At 40.9% G+C, this 21,322-nt stretch overlaps 1 protein-coding gene across 5 annotated transcripts in view; it reads right to left on the bottom strand.

Annotated features, from left to right (window-relative positions):
- Window positions 1-21,322, bottom strand: part of krz (beta-arrestin protein kurtz) — a 711,169-nt gene that overhangs the window by 550,962 nt on the left and 138,885 nt on the right. For all 5 annotated transcript variants that reach the window (XM_067152141.2, XM_067152142.2, XM_067152144.2 and 2 more), the window contains exon 2: window positions 2,407-2,465. The gene's annotated coding sequence lies outside the window, so the exon portion shown is untranslated. The remainder of the gene's footprint in view (window positions 1-2,406; window positions 2,466-21,322) is intronic.

Genomic DNA, 21,322 nt, shown 5'->3' with positions numbered 1-21,322 from the left:
AACGATACATCCTCAAGAGTGTGTCCACAAGTGATAATCAGTGTCTGCCACAAATCCCCTAGATCTTCGTGTTGCCTCATTCTCGATTCCGTCCATTAATTTACTTATTTATTTAACCCTAGTGTGCTCATGAGCTCCTTTGTTTCATTCGTGGTATAATTCTGTGTGAAGTGACGCGATTTGTAAAATATATTCTGCAGTTGGCGACGTGGTCAACAGAGCCCAAACCGAGCGAGTAGGCCGTGAGCTTAGGGGCGCGCAGCTCTGATCTTGCATTCGGGAAGTAGTGGGTTCGAACCCCACTGTCGGCAGTCCTGAAGATGCTTTTCCGCGGTTTCCCATTTTCACACCAGTTATATGCTGGGGCTGTACCTTAATTAATGCCACGGCCGCCTTCCTTCCAACTCCTAGCCATTTCATCTCCCATCGTCTCCATAAAACCTATGTGTTGGAGCGACATAAAGCCATTTTGACGCTTCCTTTTTCTTTCAATTTGCTTCACGTTGCATCGACACACAGAGGTCTTATGGCGACGATGGAATAGCCAAAGGTCTAAGAGTGGGAAAGAAGCGGCCCAACATTTGCCTGGTGACAGAAAATGACCCTTATTCTTACCGATTCTTACAGATTACTAGAGGCATGATTTACACACATTAATTTATGTATGATTTTGCAAAAAGGAACCATTTTCGCGTTATTTCGCGAAACAGGTCTTCCCCATCGCTTGAATTTTGCTTTAATTATTTTCCAAAATTATTCACAAACAGTTTTATTCGTGTGATTTGTGAATTATTTATGTGGAAGATAGATATGTAAAGCGATAATAACACCAACAACAATAATAATAATAGTGGTATTGTTTTTACGTCCCAACAACTTCTTACCGGTTTCTGGAGATGCCGACGTGCCGGAATTTTGCCCCGTAGGAGTTTTTTTACGTGCCAGTAAGTCTACCGACACGAGGTTGTCGTATATGAGCCAGGATCGAACCTGCCAAGTTGGGGTCAGAAGGCCAGCGCCTCAACCGTCTGACCCACTCAGTCCGGCATCATAAATGAAAACAATATTTATAATCATTAATTATTCCTTATGTAATCTTGATTAGGACTATAATAGAGCCCCAATCAAGATTACAAAACATATTACCTTTTCACCAATGCACCCAAATTGCCTTACGTTTCCAAGGGTATATGGCTATGCCATTAAGGAATTACCTAGAAAATTATAACGAACATGTATTTCTGTCAAGTTGAGAAATCTTTAATCTGTCTTTCGTATCTCTTCACACACGTGATATAATACAATTTCAAGCTTGTTATTTTTTATGAATTTCGCTGCAGTTTCGTACAAATCGCAAAATAAGTAAATTTTGCTTTGAACTAGCCTTATCGCTTTAATTCGCTGTAATTCGCAAGAACGAAATCACTGTTTTCTTAACTAGAATCATGTGATTCGTAAAGATATCTCAAAATCGCTTTAAAGTATGTTTTGTAGCGCTTATCGTTAATGCGAAAAGGTCATGCCTCTACCCAATATCCACCACACTGGTTTAAATATCACTTGGGGAGAACTGAGCGTACTAAAAGGCAGGTGGTTGGAAGGGCCTTGGAAAAACATAGTACTGAACTACGTAGCCGGCGCAGAAGATTGACTTTCTTTAGAATTCCTCTTGTTTCAGATAGGAGGAACATATTCCAAGCATCATCTCTTCGACCACCGGCTATCCACTAACCTAACCCCATGGCACTACAGCTCTAAAGGGCCTTGGCCTACCAAGCGACCGCTGCTCAGCTCGAAGGCTTGCAGAATATGAGGTGTCGTGTGGTCAGCACGACGAATCCTCTCGGCGTTATTGTTAGCTTTCTAGACCGGGGCCGCTATCTCAACGTCAGATAGCTCCCCAATTCTAAACACGTAGGCTGAGTAGACCTCGAACTAGCCCTCAGATCCAGGTAAAAATTCCTGACCTGGCCGGGAATCGAACGCGGATCCCCCGGGCATGAGGCAGGTACGCTACCCCTATACCAAGGGGCCGGCACCGGCTATCCACAGTTATGAATATCCCTGAGTTTCGAGAATGTATGAAATTAAATATTTCTTTGCTGACCAACCATTGTGTGGCTCAGTGCATACACATCAGGAGGAAACAACTATTGTAACGTCATCTACAAGAAAATAATACAATCATGAAGTGGAAATTGCTCCCGTGCGAAGCCAGGGCCGGTCGCTTGTAATGTTATGCGTATCCTACTGCAAGTACCTATGTTGGATTTCCAGCGATAATTTACAACACAATATTCTTTAGGACTAGCTGATTTTTGCGAAGAATGATGCCTTAAATGCACTTGGTAATGAACACTACTAAAACTAAGTCAACAAACCCTCGTTAGGAACACCATTACTTACCGAGTTTGTGGTCACCGATGTCACGTAGAGAAGTATCACGCCCTCACCGGCTCACGACTCTGGAACAAATGGTTGTTTCATTACACGACAGATCCATACAATACTTTTTTGTAAGCTTTGACATCAAGAATGTACAGAACTCTAAACAAATTATTTAAATGTAGGACCATATACTTCAAGAATATTATTCCGCGTTCTTCAAAAAGTCAATAATAATAATAATAATAATAATAATAATAATAATAATAATAATAATAATAATAATAATAATAATAATAAGCCTCAGAAACCATATCCCTTGGAGGTCACCCTAAAATTATAGAAATTGAAAAGCAAGAAATGAAAATTCTCCGGAAATGTATGGTCTCACTACAGAAAATTGAGTGTGGATTAAAAGGAGAATGGCGGACGTCTACTCATTAACTGACACGTTCACTGAGACGCAAGCGACGCCTGAAATTCTATAGCCAGATCTATAGAATGGACAGAACTCACCAAAAGATTATTTAAAGTAATCAACACAAAGAAGTCAAACTAAACTGGCTAAGGCGGACCTCCAAGAAATTAATAACACGGACATCACAGAAGATCGTGCAGCCTTTAGTACAATTCGTGGAGGAACCTAAAAAGAAAAATGGTAGGAAGTGGTCCACTGAACGAAGATGCAATACAGTGCATTCATTGTTGGGAGGATAAGAAGGCGAAAACCATGAGGTCATCGAACAAGTTCAAACGCGCTCTTTCAAATGGGTAGAACGAAGAAAGAAGAATCGCATGAGTTCAGCTACGGTGTGCAGACATTTTAATGTGATGGCATCTGGCTGTCTGCTCGTCAATTTCGACGCTCCGTTTTACTCTAGCCCTACTAGATGGCAGAATAAACCGAATCTCAATGTTATGTTGTCGGGTAAACACCAAATGTGCCACCAAAGATATTTTACATGCCGACATCGTACGACATGAAGTGTCGCACCCGGACTTTCTTTCAGCCCTTCAAAGATGCAGTAGGCTACCACTGTCGGGTATGAACCCGACATCTTGAGATACAGAGGCCTACACTTTACCACCGATCCACTACTAGAAGATGGGTGCTCAGTTGTACTTCCCCTTAAAGCAATAACCATCACCACTATCAACAGGTACCAAATTGTGTAGCCTACTGTATTTAATAACCTAGTTTATGCAGGACTACATCTGAAGTTTCATCAATAATGTACTGTATTCTCCTTCTTCAACACCGCCTTTTCACCACACCCTAGTGGGGTCGCAGGAGCGAACTGCGAGGCAAATAGTGGCAAGATCCAGTTTTACGACCGGATGCGCTTCCCGATCCCAACCCTTATGTGAGTTATGTACAGGATGACCCTCAAGTCCGTTAACATTTGACGAGGCTATACTTCACGGAATACTGGAGGTAGAAAGGTAATAACTGACACACATGATTGGCATAACATGGAATTTTATTGACACCAAAATAAACAAAGCTTCACGAACAGTGTATTTTCTGGTAACGTCAACATGCCGCGATTGCAGGCGCATCTGACGTCCTCTCTCAAGAGAGCTCCTTTTATACAGTACACGGGTTTCATGCTGCATCAATGACTTGTTGCTGTCCAGCGCCATATGTTGGTCATTTTATGCACTGTATTTTGGTTTCAATAAAACCCCATGTCATGCCATTCATGCGTGTCAATTATTACCTATGTGCCTCCCATATTTCGTGAAGTATTGCCTCGTCAAATGTTAACGAACTTCCGGGTTACCCTGTATTTACTACTGCCCGTTTGTGTGGTGGTTGAGTGTGTGGTAAGTTTTGTGTATGTATATGAAGAGAAATGCCCCGAGACAAACGAAAACAAGGAGACCCCCACTCACAGGAAATAATCAGATTCGAAAAAAAACTGAACTAGCTGGGAATTGAAGCGAGGACCTCTCAAGAGATCATTCCGTCGATGGGTCGGACAATGTACTCAGGAAAATGGATCCCCATTCTTGCTACTTGCACTGACAATGTTCGTTTCGGTAAAGTTAGGTGATATTTGTAAATAAGTACTCACGCTGGCTGGCTGCGCTTAGCGATCAATTTAACACGAACTGCGCCACACAAGTGAATACCAGGAAGACCCAAGTACGCTACCAGCTGACCAGCGGGACGGAAACTGCGTGTTATGTTCTGATGAAGTCGATTGGGAGACAGAACCTTGAGCACTGACATCAAGCTATATAAAGTATGCTGACGTTACGGACACGAGTTCTGAGAGTGAATTCCCGAATTCAAGTGAGGTCATATAAATCCTGGAAAGTCAGAGGCAGACTTCAGACCAATAACGAAGTTGTCTACTTTAGACCACACAAATTGCAATGTAACTTGTTAGGACGACCAAGTAAGACATAATCAACTTAGTGTCTGTCGAACACTACCTGTAACGCCTGCCCCGCAGTGTAGGGGTAGCGTGCTTGCCTCTTACGCCGAGGCCCCGGGTTCAATTCCCAGCCAGGACAGTGTTTTGCTTTTTTTTAAATCAGAATCTCACGACTGGTTCGAGCTCCACTCATCCTACGAGATTACAACTGAGTAGCTATTTGACAGTAAGATATTGGCCCCGGTCTGGAAAGCCAAAAATAACGACCGAGAGAATTATTGTACTGCCGACCACACGACACCTCTTACCCCTGTGGGTTGGGGGAGTGGAACAACACCCACGGTACCCCTGCAAAGTGGCAGCTAAAAGAGCTCTTAACTTCGGAGCGTGGGTCGGCGACCACGGCGACCTTAACCGAGTTCTGGCATTATTTCCACTTGTGCCAAGCTTCTTTCATCCATCCTATCCGACCTCACTTGATGAAATCTTGTTCTTTTCCGCCCCCGACGGTATTACGTTTACGTATCGAGCCCTAGGGAGTCTCATTTTCACACTCTTCGTGAATCGTGATCCTTGTCTTTCTTTGGCCGGTACCTTTATTTTTCGAAGTGTCTGACCTCTTCCACATTTTCCCCTCTGATCAGTATTAATAGTGGATGGTTGCCTAGTTGTACTTCCTCTTAAAACAATAATCACCCCGCCCCCCCCTGAAACCTCGTAATTTGCAGGCCATCAGGTCGAGCAGTGATCGCCTGGTTGGCCATGGCGCTTTGGAGCAGTGTTGCCAACTTAGCGGATTTCCCGCTAAATTTGGCGGAATTAGAAGACTGTCGGAGGAAAAATATATCATTTAGCGGACAGCGGAATTTTTGGCGGAAATCTAGATTTGTTATAGCGGAATTTAGTGTTTTATCCATTTTACGTTTTTTTTAAAAAAAATTGTATTCCAGTCTGTGTCCAAGCTGTTCCGTATTTCTTATCAGGAGCTAGTAGTCACATGAGGAAAATGTTATTTGTATTTGATGTTATGGGATCATGGTATCATAAATTTGTAATGCGATTTATGCTATGAAGGAAGGCCGTTTAATGAACTGGCCTGTTTTGTCTGTGGCCCTTGAGGGAGGGGATTCACCTAGTTTGCACCCGGCACTAAAACGCCTACAAGTTTTAGCTCGCCGGCTCGCAGGCAAGGGGTTAATCCCAGTGAAACTCACAGATCAGGTGAGTGCAGACATTTACTTTTTATTATTATTATTATTATTATTATTATTATTATTATTATTATTATTATTATTATTATTATTATTGCACATTAATTGATCGGATTTCTTTCCGGAATTTTAGCGGATTTTTAGTAGTATTTAGCGGATCTTGAAAATATAAGTTGGCAACACTGCTTTGGCATGTTTCGTTCTTGAAATAATATAATCAGATTCTATGAAATCACACTTATTTTTAAACGGACTAAAATTGTTTAGCAATGTGGAAACACTGCTATAGCAACGAGACAGAACGCACAACTGGACACTTAAATTCTAACTTTCAAGTATTAAAGTGTATAATCAGAATTTAAGCAAATATTTCGACATTTCTAAACAATTCTCCTCAATCCATTAAAAATGTTATTTTCTTTGTTTAATAGTGGTTTCAAGATATGTTACAGGTGTTATAACTGAGGCGTTCAGAAGCCAAGCCGACTAACTCCAAAATTTTGACAAGTGCAAGTAATAACGTGGTTGGGTAGCATCACTGAATATTTGTCAGTGGCCAAAGCAACTAACTGCACAGTTAAATGTTTCGCCGTCAGAATGCGGTACCTGCTCTGGCAACGGAACATTTTACCAGTGGTTTCAGTGGCCAAAGTGATTAACTCCACAGCGTTTTCTTTTATTGAAAAAAGAGGAAAAACTTTTAGCCACATCTATTCTCCAAGGGATTGGTAGGATATCATTCTTGGCTGCAGGAAAACAAACAAATATATCCTCAAAGAAATGAACCATGAGACCTTATATTCAACGGAAAACTTAGAAAAGTGTATCACAAACAGGAAACAAAGTGTCGAAGGTAAACCAGTTAACTGGCTGACAATGAGATGGATCAGGATACAGAAGGCTGAACAATTCACTATCAACTTTAAAACTACTTTCTTCACAGAAGTGCCTTTTGGAAAAAAATAATATCCAGAAGAAAAATGCAAACCTTGAAAGCCTAGCTAATGTTCCATAATATATTCTTTATAGCACATCCAGACCGATCTCCATGGCAAAAAAAGTTTGTAATGGACCTCTTGAAGTTTATACCTCCTATTCATCACCACTACTATAAAAACTTGAAGACTGCAAGAGATGAACTGTCAGTGATGACTCCTGCATCTATTTGTATTTTAGGCACTTTTTAAGTGTATTTTAAATACTACTTAATGGCTTACAATAATACTACCGCATTGTTCATGTAAAAGGGTTTTGTTTGTGCATATTTGTTCAATAAAATGACTTGTATACAAACCACTCAGAATACTGTGTCAAAACTTTCAGTTGGCAATGTGACTAACTCCATAGAAAGTGGCTTCTTTGGGTGGGAAAGAGACATTCAAATGTTTTTATATACTTATAAAGTGCTGAATACATAACCTTAATTGTAAGAATATAAATGAGTGTATTGTAAATATGCTGAAAAATAAATTGAGTTTTTTACAGATCAATAACTTCAACTGTTTGTACTGAACATTTGTATTTGATGGAGTTAGTCGGCTTGGCTTCTGAATGCCTCAACTAATGTTCGACAAACTGAAAAGCTTTAAAGTTACCTTAACTGAGTTGAGACGGAAAAGTACGGCTTCCTTCTAAACACATCATCAGCTTAATGATAAACATTCTGTCCTAAAATAACATTTACGCACGGTACTTAAAAAAAAAAAAAACTTTTCCCTTTGCGAAAATCAAATGATCATAAATACGTCTCCTGGTCATGGCCATCCATCAACGGCTGCTAATTTCAGACGGCTACCAGCCATAAGACACAACCTGCACGGTCGCCAGGTAACACTGTCTGACCACCCATCCATACCTTACATCACTGCCCGCACGGTTACACTAGGATGATTCCAGAAGACACCAGAATATCGCTGCGCGCCTGCCGTTGTTGCACAGGCCGCCCACAGCCATGATAAAATGAGGGAGTCTAAGCAGAAGTCCTGATGTTTCCTAATTTGTGCTAATAAAAGTATGATATTAATAGCAGCACGTTTATACTTAGATGGCAGAGATTCCATAGCACATAATATTTCAACTTTCATTGAGAGAGAGTTAAACATAAGCAGGACGAAAACAGAGTAAAACTGACCCTGCCTAGGAAGTGGGCCCCTAATTCGGAAAACTCAACTTTCTATTTGCTCTGCGCTGATTCGGAATTAAATTTTGAATAATTATAAAAATGTTTGTTGATAATTTTATATTGATTTGAAGTTTATTACAAAACTGATAGTCAAGGAAAATGGCTTTAAAGTTAAGCTATAATAATCATTAAATATCTTACAAAATATTAGGAGATTTTTGTCGTAGTTTTCAGTACATTCAATTGGAGCTACAAAATTTATACAAAACGCATTGAGGCGCTGGCCTCCTGACTCCAACTTGGCAGGTTCGATCCTGACTCAGTCCGGTGATAATTGAAGGTGCTCAAATATGTCAACTTCGTGTCGGTAGATTTAATGGCACGTAAGAGAACTCCTGCGAGACTAAATTCCGGCACCTCTGCATCTCCGAAAACCGTAAAAGTAGTTAGTGGGACGTAAAGCAAATAACATTAATCAATTAATAATAACATTCATTCATACACCTTCATTATAGACTATTATGCCTTTCAGCGAGCGATCAGTCTGCAAGACTGTGAATTTAATTAGTTCTATGGCCTCGTTTAGTTCTATACCTCTTATCTTTATATCATCAGAAACTGAGTGCAACAATCGCGTCCTGGTCTCCATCTACTTCTCCTCGCCCTACTATAGAAATAAGAATTCACATTTGGCGGCCCTTTTCCTAGATCGGGTAAAAAAAAAGTCGACGATGGCAAAGAAAGCCCGCAACAGATTGGTGAGGACATCAAGAAAGTGAGCCACTTAAATATACGTAGGGTCGGTCTTGAAAGAAACATGAATTGTGGAACAAACTCTGTAGCAGAATTCAGGCAAGCTGGACTAACTGGAGGGAAACAACAGGAGTACCGGTTAGTCTGTAATAGAAGGGTGCCAGCCAGGCTTAAAGGAGAAGTTTACACAACAGTGGTGACGTCAGCAATGATGTATGGCATCGAGACCTTGCCTTTGAACAAAGGACAAATCAACAGAATGAGAATATCAGAAATGAAGATGCTGAGATGGAAGTGTCGAGTAACTAGATCGGACCGAGTGTGAAATGAACACAATAGGAGAACGAAAGTTGCAAAAATAGCGGGGAAAATTCTAGAGGCACGATTGCGATGGTCTGGCCATGCCACGAGAAGAGAGGAGGATTAGTGAGGAAGACGGAGAAAAGGGATTGAGAGGCTAAACTGAAACGAGGGAGACCCTTCAGAATTGAAGGGTAGATCATAGAAGATTGACTAAATTGAGAGCTATGGGACTAGACGAAAAACTGACTGAGCGGGTGGCTAAATTTCTAGAGAACTAAGACAATTAGAGTAGCTGAAGCAGTATCTGATCCAGTAATGATCAAGAGTAGGGTCACGCAAGGCAGTGTTATTGGACCTCTGATGTTTCCGACCAGCCTGTATAAAAATTATTTGAGTTTAGTCCTGGAATCACAGATAGTGTTTTTGCAGATTATGTTACACTGTATAGAGTAATAAATAAGTTATAAGATTGTGAGCGACTGCGAAAAGACCTTGACAATGTTGTGAGATGGAAAGCAGCCAATGGTATGATGGTAAACGGGGTGAAAAATCAGGTTATAATTTTCAACAAGAGGTAAAGTCCTCTAGGTTTTCGGTTTTAATTACTGTGTTGATGGGGTGACAGTAACTTACAGGGATCACTGTAACTACTTAGGTAACATAAGGGAAGATCTTGTAAGAGATTGTAAATAAATATTATACATCTCTTCATATGGTTGAGGGTATTTCGGAGTTGTAATACGAATGTAAAGGAGAGGGCGCATTTACTCGTAAGACAATTGGTTTTAGTGTATGGGACCCCTCGCCAGAATTACTTGTTTCGAGAAATAGAGAGGATACAAAGGAACGCTGCACGATTTATTTCCGACAAAAGAGTAGTGTTATGAAAATATTGCGAAAAGTTTCGGGCTGGTAAGACATGGGAGTAATGAGGCAAACAGCTCGACTATGAATAAGCGGAATGTTCCCAGCTGTTAGTGGAGAGATGGCTTGAAATTACGTTAGTAGTTAAATAAGCTTGACTGGAGCTTTTAAAGGTAGGAAGAGAAATGGAGGATGCTCTCAATAAGGAAAGAAAAAGCTGGAAGAGGAAGAAGATGATGATAGCTTCCATTACAAACGATAGGTTCATAGAAGTTTTGAAACCTTAATATATTTTGATATACTGTAAGGGTTGTGATAGCCTCATTTTCGGTGCAATGTGCTTTATGTAACACTACAACCATCGGTATATTAACATAAATATGGCTTAAAACTAGGGGACATCCGAAAATTTGTGATGCGATGTTGCCTAGCAACAGTATCTTGAGAGCTGCACAGGCCATGAATCTGTATGTCATGGCCATCCAAGACTACTCACATCGCAGCTTGCACGGTTGCTAAGTAACAAGACGATGCACATTCTATTGAAAGACATTTACGATCATTGACTTTCCCAAAGGGAATATTTTTCAACCGTGCATAAGATTATTCTACTGTACATCAGCTACCACCACCACCTGCTTCGAATCGTCCAACTACTTTCAGCAATTAATTGTAAGTTTATAACACTACTGTTTAGTTAACACCAAAAGGATTGTTACCAATAAATCTCGGATATGTTGATGAATCATTCATCAAAGTTTTGATTGAAGTCTATCAGGTCCAAAACCCAAACAGTTCGCTTGTAGAAGGAATTAAAGTAAGCTTGAATTTAGCCACAAAGAGTTACATAACGATGATGCAAGCGAAACCTTCAAGGAAGTTAGAAAATTGGGTTTTACAAGGCCATATACCAGTAAATGAAGAAACTAAAATATTGCTTATACGGAAATATTTCTCACCGACGTGCAGATTCCTCCTTACAATGCTCCGGCGAAAATTTCAACCGTATAACTCATTCCCACTCAGCCTTCACTTCCTCACTGCCATTCTTCCCACCTGTTAGTGCCGGCGATAATCCTCGTTACTTTCATGTCAGACTTCCGGCTTATGAATAAGAGCCCAACACGCTAGGCAAGATATGTTAACCACGCGGTGAACGTACAGAGCAGAGTTGGGAAACAGGTTTCGAAATCGCGCTCTACGGGTATAAATCGATATGAATGGCAGCTTGTGATTGGATGGTTGTCTGTGTTTCTGTGCACAACCAGTAGACAGGAAAAGAATTGGAGAGTTTCTATCCACTGCGTAAACAAAAGTTAGACATGCACTTGAAATTTAACTGAATTTTAATTCACATCTCCAAGTAAACTGTAAGAAATGTACGAATTGGGAAGAACACAAATGGACATCCATCCATCCATCCATCCATCCATCCATCCATCCATCTACCCACCCACCCACCCGTCCGTCCGTCCGTCCGTCCATCCATCAACATTGATCTGCTTTTAGAATAGTCACCCAGGTGGCGGATCCCCTATCCTTCGTTTTTCTTGCCTTTTCTTAAATGATTGCAAAGAATTTGGAAATTTACTGAACATCTCCCTTGGTAAAGTATTCCAACCCTAACTCCCCTAAGCTATAACCGAATATTTGCACCAATTTGTCCTCCTGAATTCCAACTTTATCTTCATATTGTGATCGTTCGTACTTCTAAAACACTACTCAAACTAATTGTCAGTGAACAGGAAAAAAATCTGGTCAAACTCGCATGGACTAATATTACTGTGGACGAATTTTACATAGACTAAAAGAAGGTACAGACATAATATCGGTAGCCGTAAAAAGTGGTCGAAGAGTCAGTGACCGAAAAACTAGTGGAGAAGACGACTTGGAGCCACCCCAGCTGACTCTGAACGTAAAAAGAGTGTTAGGGAGTTGGTTCCTATCCTCATTTTGATCCACTTAATCAGGATCAGTTATCAATGGGTGGTATTTCCTGCACCTTGCATACCTTGTTATTTAATAAATAAATAAATAAATAAATAAATAAATAAATAAATAAATAAATAAATAAATAAATAAATAAATAAATAAATAAATAAATAAATAAATAAATAATACATAAATAAATAAATAAATAAATAAATAAATAAATAAATAAATAAATAAAGGGCTACCGGGCCGAGGCAGTAAAGGCGTGCTCGGTTCGCCCGGAAGGACGTGAATTCGAATCCCCGTCAGGAAGTCGTAAAATTTAAGAAACGAGATTTCCACTTCCAGATGTGCACATGGCCCTGAGGTTCACTCAGACTACAGCAAAAATGAGTACCAGGTTAATTCCTGGGGGCAAAGGCGGTCGGGCGTAGAGCTAACCACTCTACCCCATCAAGTGCCAAGGTTACAGATAATGGAAGCTTTACCTTCCACCCCTCCAAGGGCCTTCGTGGTCTGTACGGAGACGACAAAATAAATAAATAAATAAATAAATAAATAAATAAATAAATAAATAAATACATAAATAAATAAATAAATCAATAAATAAATCACCAATGTTCTAGATTTAGGGCCGTTACCCATGTGGCATATTCGGTATCAGTTGTTTATCTAGTCTCTTTTTTTTTTTTTTTTTTCACGGCAGTTCCTCTTCCTCTCCTCTGCCCATACATTCTTGGATTTTTCGGTTTGCTTTTCCTGGAGCCCCTTGAATTTATCATTCGTTTTCGGTGGAGCAAGAATAGGAAAGATCTAGGAATGGGAAGGTAGAGGCCGTGGCCTTAATTAAGGCACAGCCCTAACATCTGCCAGATGTGTAAATGGAAAACAAGGGCTGCTGACAGTGGGATTCGAACCCACCATCTTCCGAATGCAAGCTCATAGCTACGCGATCCTAACAACACGGCCAACTCACCCGGTATGTTGATAATGATGATGCTTGTTTAAAGGGGCCTAACATCTAGGTCATCGGCCCCTAATGGTACGAAATGAGACGAAATGTAATGACAATTTAAAAGTTCAAAATCCACTGACCAAAATTCAAAACCTGATGGTGAAGAATGAATGGATGAATATGAATTTAAAATAATCAGCGGATCCAACTCGCAATACTGAAAATTAAAAATAATTCCAAAATTAATCCACCGACCAGAATTAAAAAAAGAGACGACGAGCAATGACTATGAACTTAAAAACAAACAGTGGATTCGACCTACAATGCCCCACCTTCGCAGAAACTATCTTAAAACGTACTGACCAAGGGGTTGCTTCCAAAGCACAATCCTGAATCTATGATTTGTCTAAAGGGGTCCAAAATCCAGGTCAACGGCCTCTCATAATGGTACTTATCGCTAGGAAAGTAAGAATCATGGTATTTGTCATGTAGCGGTACTAATTATGAGTAACGTAGCCACTCACGGGCAAAGCGAACCCATGGTGTTGCTCACATAGGTGTACTAATCTAAGGGACTTGTACTATCCCGTGGTGTTCCTCTCATAGTGGGTACTAATCATAGGCAACACCCAGACCCGTTGTGTTTCTCACAATTGTACTAATCACAGGCAACGTAAGCACGGGGTGTTCCGCATATGGTGGTACTAATCACGGGTACTGTAAAACCCAAACTGACTCACCCCCTGTTGCTACGAATCACAAACCTATTGTGTACCTTACATAATGATACTACTGGCAATTACAGGCAACCCATGGTGTTCCTCGCGAGATGGTACTAGTTACAAATACTCGTCATGATTCTCATTCAATCATCCCTTGGTCGCCCCTTTCAGTCGCCTCTTACGACAGAAAGAGGATAGCGTGGGTGTATTCTTCGTCCTTGTCCCCCATCCACAGGTAGTGCAAAGCCTAGGAAAACAACTTCAAGAGTGCCAGGCAGTCGTGGTTTTTAAGGGGGGAAATTTGTAGGATTTGAACCTATGTGTTTACAAGTTACACTGGCTGAGTAGCTTAGTTAGTGGAGACGCACTCAGTCCATCTTGAAGGCTGCAAGATCACATCCTGGCTCAGTCAGTTAGTACTCAAGAATGATTAAATGCCAAAGATCAGTTTCAGAAAATTAACGAAATGTTAAGAGAGTTTTTTTTAATATCTGTTCACCAGTATCTGTTAAAAAAAAAGAATAATAAATATAGCGCAGAAAATCGGCCTCGGAATATCCTTCAAAGAAAGAGAAATCATGTTAACTGACCCATTACTCTTAAACAAAAACACAACAAAAGAACAAGACATCAAAATCGTTAACAAATTTACATATTAGGAGAAATAATAACACATAACCACAACGAAAAGCCGACATGGCGTAACAGAATAAATAAACTAGCTCAAGCACAATATACAACCAAGAATACACACAATAAAAAAGGCCTGAAAAGACACAAAATTAAAACACTATAAAACAGTCACAACTAGAAGCAGGCTAACATATGCAAGTGAAACCATTTTCAAAACAAATAACACTGCAGAAATAGACAGAATACTGAAGACTGAAAGAATAATAATCAGAACGTGCATACATATAACCTACCAAGAAACAAGGCACGGGAGACTAGCTTCTAATGAAACAGTCTACAAGGAAATTGAACTGGTAATGAGTACAATGAGGAAGAAACGAATATCATTCTTTGGACATTCATTCAGGACACCAGAAAACAGGATCAGAAGAATTACAAAAAAATATATGGAACAGAAAGAGCAACATTAGTTGGATTACAGAAATAAAAAAAAAGGTATGAGGGAACCACAAATTAAAATTTTAAAAAGCAAAACAGACATAATCAAGAAAGTCACACACCGGGTGAGTTGGCCGTACGGTTAGGAGCGCGCAGTTGTGAGCTTGAATCCGGGAGATAGTGGGTTCGAACCCCACTGTCGGCAGCTCTGAAGATGGTTTTCCGTGGTTTCCCATTTTCACACCAGACAAATGCTGGAGATGTACCTTAATTAAGGCCACAGCCGATTCCTTCCAACTCTTAGCCCTTTCCTATCTCATCGTCGCCATAAGACCTATCAGTGTCGGTGCGACGTAAAGCCACTAGAAAAAAAAGAAACTCACAAAGAAACCAAGATCAACAGACGGAAAATGGGACGTGTGATTCCAGACAAAGAAAGAAAGAAAGAAAGAAAGAAAGAAAGATCCGAAAGAATTAAGAAGTACTGGGCTGACAGGAAACTGAAGAATCCCTTTTATAAAATTGACAAAAGTAGCTCAATGAAGGTCTTAAAACGTAAATAATAAGTATAATAATCGTATGATCTCAGCTAGTGCGTTCTTCTTCTTCTTCTTCTTCTTCTTCTTCTTCTTCTTCTTCTTCTTCCTCCTTTAGCCTCCAGGGTCAGTTTTCCCCTCTGACTCCGCGAGGGATTCCCCCTCTACCACATTAGGGGCAGTGTCCTGGAGCTTCAGACTCTGGGACGTGGAATACAACTGAGGAGTATGACTAGTACCTCGCCCAGGCGGCCTCACCTGCTATGCTGAACAGAGACCTTGTGAGGGAATGGGAAGTTTGGAAGGGATAGACAAGAAAGAGGGAAGGAAGCGGCCGTGACCGTAAGTTAGGTAACATCCCAGCATTTACCTGGAGGAGAAGTAGGAAACCACGGAAAACCACTTCCAGGATGGCTGAGGAGGGAATCGAAACCCCCTCTACTCAGTTGACCTCTCGAGGCTCAGTGGACCCCGTTGCAGGCCTCGTACCACTTTTCAGATTTCGTGGCAGAGCCGGGAATCGAACCCGGCCCTAAACACACTAACCACTACACCACAGAGGCTGCTGCGTACATGGATTTTAATCTGACCCATCTACACCGCCTGCGCGTCAATGTTGACGTTCCATTTTTCTCGACCAGATGGCAGAGAAAACTGGATCTCTCTAGGGCGTCCATGACTGAGATTATAAAAATGTTGTCGAATAAACCAAAATGTGTCACCAGAGATCTCTTACACGTCAACACCGTACAAGCTGGAGTGTCGATTGGAGTTAATGTCGCCCTTAAAAAATCCAACCGCCTCTACTGGATTTGGACCTACGATTTTGTGATCCGGATGCCGACACTGCCAGTGATCCATAGAGATAGCTACAATAATGTTATTCGTTTTGCGTCCTACTAACTATTTTTTCGTTTTTCGGAGACGCCAAGATGTCGGAATTTTGTCCCGCAAGAGTTCTAATTAATAATAATGTTATTTGCTTTACGTCCCACTAACTACTCTTTTACGGTTTTCGGAGACGCCGAGGTGCCGGAATTTAGTCCCGCAGGAGTTCTTTTTACGTGCCAGTAAATCTACCGACACGAGGCTGACGTATTTGAGCACCTTCAAATACCACCGGATTGAGCCAGGTCGAATCTGCGAAGTTGGGGTCAGAAGGCCAGCGCCTTAACCGCAAGAGTTCTAAAACTTGACAGTAAATCTACCTACACGAGGTTGACATATCAGAGTTAAAATATGAAGACTTTGGAGGGATATTCAACCCCTCATAATCATACATGGATAGAATGCACACGAGCTACGGTGATCGCATCTTGGCCTTCATGGCAGGTAACAACAGTAACCCACCTGCTCAGAGTCTCAAACTATATTACTAGGCACGGCCACAATGCCATGCAAAACTTCATCAAAATTTCAATTACAGACGCACACAGAACAACAACAACAACTCAGGTCCTAACTAAACTTCACAATCCTACAATGCTGACACACACAAAATAAAGCGACCCGCCCGCAGAATACGACACCGGCAGGTATCACACAAAGTGAGTTGAATCACGACAGTGAAAAAAAAGTACTTCGGTTTCAGTTTCTTTTCGCAAAACTTTGTAATCTTACACAACGGTATTTATTTGTTTAGTAGTAGTAGGACGATAGTTTTTTTGTTATGTGTTTATTTATTTTATATCCAGCGGGGTCGATGGACGTGGCATGTAGAGACTGAGGTTGACTGCTGTGGTGATCCTCCCGAGGGAGTGTCACGTTTCCGGAGTATCTGATGGACCTCATAGCATGCCCTAAGAGTCTCATGTTGTTGTTTTTCTTTGTTCCTTTTTACTGTTTTTGTAAGCTGCTTTTTATTGTGAACATGTATTTGGGACTGAACGCATGTTATGTTCAAGAATAAATACAATACAATACAATATTTATTTATTTATTTATTTCCTAGTAGATACCCGGCCATGAACCTCCTAAAAGAAAGGTACTTCATAAAACATGGCGGCGTGCTCCCATCCTCCTATATACAGCATTTCATATCGGACTATCATGATACAGCGCAAGTCGCTGTCGCCTAGCGACAATCTGTAGATCAAGGTCAATCGAATCTTCGTGCAGCTTTGTAATTAAATTAATTAGATAAAATTACTCATCATAAACATTACCTATCGGATTTCGTTCAAACTACTTCCTAAGACTTCTCAGAAGTAATAAGAACAAATTGTGAAATTTACAGCGAAATCGGTCAAGTAGTTTTTGAGTGCACTCGAGACAAACAATCGAACAAACATAGTTTCACTTTTATATAAACAGAAGGTTAGTATGACAAAATCATCTCAACGTATAGAACATTGTATACGCCACTTCCCCGTTTTCTCTGTTCTATGTCAACTGCTTTTCTAACTGGTGTCAATATAAGAAGAGTTAATTTTTCCGTACTATATAGGCGAGTTAATTCTTTCATGCTGCAGGTACTAATTCTTAATTTCTTCGAAGTTTTTTGGTTTTTCACCTTCATTATTAATATTTATACATTAAGAATTTTAGGCGATACGTTTAATTCGAACCTGAAAAAGTATTAATGTACTGTAAATTCAGATTGCTGCTTTTCTTCTTAATATGTTTTCGTATTCTCTTAATTTTTAGATATTAAGTTCTTCCTAAACGTGCTTTTTTTAAATAATTAATGTACAGTGAAGAGCCTCCGTGGCTCAGGTGGCAGCGCGCCGCCCTCTTATCGCTTGGTTCCGTGGTTCAAATCCTGGTCACTCCATGTGAGATTTGTGCTGGACAAAGCGGACAAAGCGGACAAAGCGGGTACTCCGGTTTTCCTTGTCATCTTTCATTCCAGCAACCCCCTCCGATATCATTTCATCTGTCAGGCATGAAACATTGCCCCAGAGGAGTGCGACAGGCTTCGGCAGCCGGCACAATTCCTATCCTCGCCACTAGATGCAGTGGGGGGAGGGGGGAGGGACGGCGGCTTGCTTCCTTCATTTTATTCCTGACTTGGTCGAATGAAACGAACAAAACATGAAAATGCCAATGCATGGAACAAACATGGACGATTTACGTCGCGATGAATCAAAATTATCATATCACAAATATACTCAAGAAACATACGATCAACACATCTTTTAAAACCAAACAAACAAATTCCAAACCATTTTTAATACCGGTACCAACACAATGAAGGGGCTGCCTGGCCGAAGCGGTAAAGGCGTGCTCAGTTCGCCCGGAAGGACGTGGGTTCGAATCCCCGTCACGAAGTCGTAAAATTTAAGAAACGAGATTTCCACTTCCAGAGGTGCATATGGCCCTGAGGTTCACTCAGCCTACACCAAAAACGAGTACCAGGTTAATTCCTGGGGGCAAAGGCGGCCGGGCGTAGAGCTAACCACTCTACCCCATCACGTGCCGCGGTTAACAATGGTGGAAGCCTTTACCTTCCACTCCTCCAAGGGCCTTCATGGCCTGTACGGAGGTGACTTTGCTTTGCTTTGCTTTGCTTTGCTTTGGTGGTGGTGGTGGTGATGATAATGTTTGTTGTTTATAGGGGCCTAACACCTAGGCCATCGGCGCCTAATGGTATGAAATGAGACTAAATGTAATGGCAGTTTAAAAGTCCAAAATTCATCCACTGACCAGAATTCAAAAAGTGATGGTGAAAACTATGAACTTAAAACAATCAGTGTATCCGACCCGCAATGCCGCACATCCCCAGAAACTACCTTAAAACAATAATATAACTGACCAAGGGACCGCTTCCAAAGCACAGTCCTGAATCGAAGATGCTTGTTGTTGTCTAAAGGGGTCGAAAATCCAGGTCAATGGCCCCTCATAATGATATGTATCGCTAGTAAAGTAAAACCATGGTATTTCTCATGCAGCAGTACTAATCAAAAGTAGCGTAGACTCATGGTGTTCCACACATTATGGTACTACTCTCAAGTTTTGTACGTCGCACAGGTAACACAGACCTGTGGTGTTTCTCACATAATGGTGCCACTCATAGGCAACACAAAGCCATAGTATTCCTCACCTAGGTGTACTAATCACAGAGATCCGAACGATCCCGTGGTGTTCCTCACATAGTGGGCACTAAACACAGGCAATGCCCAGATCCGTGGTGTTTCTCACATAATGGTACTAATCACAGGCAAGGTAAGCCCGAGATGGTACTAATCACAGGTACTGTAAACCCACAGTGAACCACTCTCTGGTGCTAACTGTACCGGGCGGTACACCTCCACGCCGCTTATTTAAAATGTGCGCCAATTGAAACTCCTCTGCTGGAGGAAGTCTGAACTTTATTGACGGTATTAATTTTCAAGTTTCTCAGAAGATGTCACTACCTGGAAATTTTAGAGTTTTTGAACTGTGTCATTTTCGACGTATTTTTGTTTTGCTTGTAGTAAGAAGTGTGAACTTTCTCTTCTAGAGGACACTACTGAAGATCAACAATAGTGCACCCTAGTGCGGAGTGAAAGAACTGTTTTTTTGGAGAAATTTTTATTTCAAAAGTTTGTTTCTTGTTAAATTTCCTTCTGTTATTGTTTAAGTTGGCTGTATACCCCTCTCTTTCTCCTTGTTTTGTATTCAACCAATCCCGAATTTCTTTTATTAATTTCTGACCAATCCGAGGTATCTTCCCCCAACTTGAATATGTTGCTGTATCCTACCCAATAAAGTGTTTGTGGGAGGGTGTTTTCATTCCCCTAACGCCTCGAACCTTCCACGAGAGGATATAAACTGCTGATTTTAGGGTCTCCGGGCCACTTCTGTTCCATCTTTCAGTGTGTAAAGTACATAGCAGGGGGCGGGTAGCGCCTCTTTCTCCGGCAGCGGTCATCAACCAGGTAATGGCCGATTAATTACTTCTTTCTAGCTTGCTTAGCAGTTTAACTCTCGGGGCGGGTCCGAAGTTTTTCCATTATGTAACCTTCCTTAAAAATGTAAAGAAACTGGTATCTGTTCTATCTTTTAAATTACGTATTGGGATAGAGAGTGCTTAACCCTCTCGAGCTCCCACTCATATTGTTTTGAGGTGAACTTATTTTCTCAACCTATTCTTCCTTAACATTATGTAAATTTGTTTCTTTTCTAAAGTCACCTCCGTAGTATGGGATTAGCCCTTGCATCAGTGGCCTAGAGCCAAATTAGGTTTTAAAAACAAAGTGTATTAGGAGTGCAGATCGCCTCCTCTCAAATTGTTATTTTGGAGGTCATGTAATTACCCCTTTTCATTTAATAGACCTCAGTAGGTTGGGTATTTTACCCCTGTGTCTATGTCCAGTGAGGACAACTTGAATGTGGAGTTTGGTGTGGCCTTTGAGAGGCTTAGAGTTGAGAGCGAGTGGCTCTTTTTTTTTGAAAATTGAGTGTTGTATGCCCCGTGGAGGCTTTTCAGTGTAATTTGGAGCAAGTGCTCCTGGGCATGAATGGGGTTTTCTGCCCCTCTGTTAATACTTATTTTGAAGTAAGGTTGGGCTGATTGCCCAGGCATTGTGAAGTCAGGGCTCGAAGCCCAAATTCTGTAAATATTGTAACTACCCTTTTGACTTGCTACTCTGTACCTGCCATGTTTGTTATTTCTTCATTTTAAAAAGAAAATATAACCTTGTTAAATTTTACATTAACTCTGATTCCGTAGTTTGAGACCCGTTCACGCCCACACCTTCTTTCACCTCTACCTACCGCTAAAACACGGTAACACTAACAATCACAAACCTATTTGTGTACCTAATATAGTGGCAGTACTCGCAAGTAAAGGCGACCCATGGTGTTTCCTGCGTGATGGTACTAATCACAAGCAGTTTCATGGTCCTAATTCAATCATCCCTTGGTCACCCCTTCTAGTCGCCTCTTACGACAGGTTGGGTGTATTGTTCGTCCGCGTCCCCCACACACAAGGGGTAATTATTATTAAATTCGTTTAATGTAAAATAAGTAAATTCGCCATAGTATGAAATAAATATTGTACGCGCCAGCCACTAAAGTGATAACTTCACGTTACTCGTTTCAAAATTCCGTGAACTTAAACATCTCACTCGCAACGTACAAAAACCCCTTTCGTAGCTGTGG

This window comes from Anabrus simplex, chromosome 8 (assembly GCF_040414725.1).
Source record: "Anabrus simplex isolate iqAnaSimp1 chromosome 8, ASM4041472v1, whole genome shotgun sequence".
NCBI classification, from domain to species: domain Eukaryota; kingdom Metazoa; phylum Arthropoda; class Insecta; order Orthoptera; family Tettigoniidae; genus Anabrus; species Anabrus simplex.
Note: the sequence above shows the minus strand (reverse complement) of the source record. Positions and strands in the feature narration are given on the sequence as shown.